The sequence below is a fragment of the Kogia breviceps genome, chromosome 11, assembly GCF_026419965.1.
Source record: "Kogia breviceps isolate mKogBre1 chromosome 11, mKogBre1 haplotype 1, whole genome shotgun sequence".
Lineage (NCBI taxonomy): Eukaryota > Metazoa > Chordata > Mammalia > Artiodactyla > Physeteridae > Kogia > Kogia breviceps.
In genome coordinates this window covers 90,378,717-90,382,958 of record NC_081320.1, presented here as the reverse complement: position 1 = coordinate 90,382,958, position 4,242 = coordinate 90,378,717, and the positions used below count along the sequence as shown (strand labels likewise).

General features: G+C 38.8%; 1 pseudogene; it reads right to left on the bottom strand.

Moving 5' to 3' along the window:
* Positions 1–2,527: 2,527 nt before the first annotated feature.
* Positions 2,528–3,330, bottom strand: LOC131765248 (small ribosomal subunit protein uS5 pseudogene; annotated as a pseudogene).
* Positions 3,331–4,242: the final 912 nt, after the last annotated feature.

The window sequence follows — 4,242 nt, the reverse complement described above, 5'->3', positions numbered from 1 at the left end:
GCCTTTATCCAGTATATTAATTATCAAAAGACATAATCAAATTGATTTTAGAAGGTAATAGGGCAGAGGTTAGAGCATAGATTGGATTAGATCCATATATTGTGTTTTTTTTAAACCATTTTTATCATCACCCAGCTAAGGACCTCCCCACCTTTTTAAGGACAACTTCATATTTGCTGCTTTTATTTTTTTTATCTACTCTGCCAGTCTCTGCTTTTTAATTGGTATTATTTATACCATTTATACTTAAATTAATACATCAGGGCTTAAGTCAGCCATTTTAACTTTTGTTTTCTTTTTGTTCCTATGTTTCTTATTCCTCCATTTTTTATTTGTTTGCTTAGTATTTTGTTTTGTTTCTGTTTTCCTGTGGTTTACTTGAACATTTTTTAGGATTCTGTTTTGCTTTGTTTGTAGTGCTTTTGAGTACATTGTTTGTATAGTTTACTTAGTGGTTGATCTTCATATTACAATATTCATATTGTTGTATTACAGTCTATTAACATCAGCATTATAACATGGAAACCTCATTTCCATCTAGATCCTTTTACCATCACCACTACTGAAATATCATCAACTTGAGTTTCAGATGGTATTGTGGACTGAATATTTGTGACCACCTCCCCAACCCCAAGTTCACACGTGAAACCCTAACCCCCATGTGGCTGTGTTTCGAGATAGAGCCTATAAGGAAGTAATGAATGTTAAATGAAGTCATAAGGTAAGGGCCCTGATCCAATAGGATGAAGAGGCATGAGAGAGCTTTCCATCTCTTTTTCTCTCCCCTCTCCCACCCCTCCACCACAGGCAAGCACCAAGGAAAGGTCATATGAGGACATAAAAAGAAGGTGGCTGTCTATAAGCTAGGAAGAGAGTCCTCATCAGAAATCCTGCCAGAAACTTGATATTGGACTTTCCAGCTTCCAGAACTGTGAGAAAATAAACTTCTATTGTTTAAGTCACTCAGTCTATGGTATTTTATATGGCAGCCCAAGCTGACTAATGCAGATGGTGTTATAACTTTTGTTTCAGTCCTCAAATAAGATGCAGAAAACTCATCAGGAGAATAATCTATTATGTTTAGTCATATTTTGGTTATTTTCATTTTTTCCCTTCTTGATGCTCTAAGATTCCTTCATTTATCATTTCCGTTCTGCTTAAAGAATTTCCTTTAGCCATTCTTTAAGTGTATATTTGTTAAGTAAAAAATTCTCAGAGTTCTTTCACATGAGAACATTTTTATTCCCTTTTCACTACTGAAGAATAGCTTTGCAAGATATGGAATTTGCAGTTAATAGTTCTTTTCTTTCAGCACTTGAAAAATACTCTGTCACTTCTCTTTGTCCTCCATTGTTTCAGATGAGAAATCTGTAATTCAAATTGGTATTTCTCTGAAGATAATACCTTGTTTCTACCTGGCTGCTTTCAAGATACTGTCTTTGTTTTCAGTGTTTAGAATTGAATTATGCTGTGCCATGATGTGTATTTCTTTAAGTTTACCCTACTTGAAATTCTATTAGCTTTTTAAATCTGTGTATGTATCTATATCTATATCTTATCTATATCTATCTATCTATCTATCTACCTATCTACCTATCTATCTATGTCTTTCTCCAAATATGGGAAGTTATCAGCCATTATTTCTTCTAATATGGGACTCTAATGATATGAATTTAGATTGTTTGTTATTGACTAGATTAGATAGATCTGAGTTAAAATTCTGTTTAAGACACTTAGTAGCTAAATTATCTAGGTAAAATATTTCAGATTGATTGATTGATTTCTATAAAATAAGACATGAGGCCAGTCTGTATTGGACCTCTGTTGCTTTAATCAGCAAACACTGCCCCCACCCCCACCCAGTGGGACTTTATACACATAGATACACATTATTTTCTTTGGGGAACTTCTCTTTCCTCATTGTATTTGGTGGGGTTGCCAATCATAATCACCACAACCCCTACCACACTCCACAAAGATTGAATTGTGTTCACCCTAGGAAATAAACTGAATGAGGCATCAGCATTATCATGTTCAGCCCAGTGCCTGGACCAATGCCTCATCCATGAGACTAATTATTATTTGTTGCATGTATAAATAATGACTCAAATCCCAATAACATTTTTTTCCCAGAGCAGTGAGGTGACAAAATACTTAAAGATTTGTAGTGCAGGTCAGCAACTGGCTCTGTGATGAGGAGCAGGAATTCATTGCATTAGCAATCTAATTGTTCTGTCTCTTTATTGCTCACTCTACATTTCTCCTTCTCCCTTTGGCTCCATTAATCTTATTCTGCATGTCTTTATCTAAACTATCTCGGTATTTTTCTCCTTAAGTCCCTAAGCTTCTTTATTTCTCCATTCTCTCTCTTATGATCTCTTCTCCTCTGTCATTTTAAAAAATTATTTTGTATCTATTTTGATTCCTACTTCTGTATTTTATTCCTTCTTACCTTCCCCATTTTATTTATTTTTTATTTATTTATTTTGTAACCAGCTTCCATTCACTTTATTTTTCTCATATAAAACTATGTGGTGGCCACAGCTGGAGCTTGGGTCCTCTGCAAGGAAACTGTGCTGTGGGTCTTTACAAGATGGTCAGTGAATTCCTGATATGGAGACTTGGTGAACAGCATGTTTCCAGAGATCAGGGGTGAGATAGCTGTAGGTCTTGGAAATGGCATCAAAGGTGGCCTTGGCAAGGTTGCCCAGGGTGGCAGTGCAGGCCCTGACAGAGGTGTAGCAATCGTCAATACCGGCCCCACAGGGCCTGAGATGATGATAGTGCCCCTGGTGAAGGGATGAGACTCACCAGCCCAGAGCCACAGAGAGCCAGTCATCTTGCAATGGACACCATTGGGCTTGCCGACCTTGTTACCCCAGTAGCCTCGCTGCATGGGGACGATGGAGAGCTTGGCCAGAATGATGGCCCCACAGATGGCAGTGGCTACCTCCCTGGAGCACTTGACACCCATATGATGTCCATTGTAATTTTCAATGGTGACAAACGCCTGGAACCAGGTCCCTCTGGCCAGCACGGGTCTGCTTTTGCACAGGCATTATCTTCAAAACCTTGTCCTGAGGGATGCCCCCAGCAAAAAGTCAATGACCTCAGATTCCTTGATGGGCAGAGAGAAGAGATAGATCTCCTCCAAGGACTTGATCTTCATGTCCTTGACCAGGCTGCCCAGGTTGATGACAGGGAGTCACTCCTTGTCCTCGACCCCAGCCCCGGGATGCTGCCAAAGCCTCCACGTAAACTACCTCAGCCTCCTATCTCGGGGCCCCCTCGGCCTCCAAGCCCTCCAGCAGCGCCTGTATCATCTGCCATTTAGTGTTTTTATGGAGAAGAATCTTACTTCCCCACTTTAAACTTTTTGCTTCTTACCTGTCTTTCCAGATCATTATCTCTATTCAGTATCAGATCACAATGGGACTCTAAGTTATATGTATTTATTTAGTATTTACTGTTTATTCAGTATTTATTTGCTATCTCTTGGAATAAAGATTTATCTTCCTTTTTCTAACTGCAAGTCATTTAATGTATTAAAATTAATATATGTAATTTAAAGTATTCTATACAATCTAATTAAATATTTAATATATTTAAGTACCAAAGTTAAATATATTTATGTAGGGAAGATAACAGAGCTTTTTATTCATCTCCAGCTCATGATTAATTTTGCTTTTCTTGTGGATTAAAGGCTGTTAATAGGGAAAAAAATTCCTCATCCCTCTTGTAAACATGGGTCTCTGATGTCTTTTATTAAGTTAGTGCTAAAGGCACAAACAGCGAATGTGACAAGCGGGTCTGATGACAGCAATGTTGAGTAATCTCCATAAGCTGGAGCATCCGGTTTTAGGAAACTGAACAGGAAACACACAGCCCTAGCTCAGCATCTAGAGTATTCATTGGCTGGTGAGTATTGACTATGCATATTAGTCAGTCAGAATTGTCCAAAAGGAAGAGCACACCATGGCCAGTGATCTGGCTGAGTGGACAGACCTATTCTTTGGTTAGAGAAAGATTCTTTATTCAGCTCATTCTCCAGACCTCAATTCTGCCCTGCTATAGAGCTGGCCCCAGTAGAAAAGAAAGAGGGAGGTAACGGTCCCTGTGTCTCTGCCTGAGGGATGGCAGGAAGCATGGCTACACTCATACTTCCTGGCCACTAGCTCTGCAGCTCGAGCCGATCTCTTTTGCTATATGTCTTCTCGAAGGCTTTCCTCTGCTAACCTATCC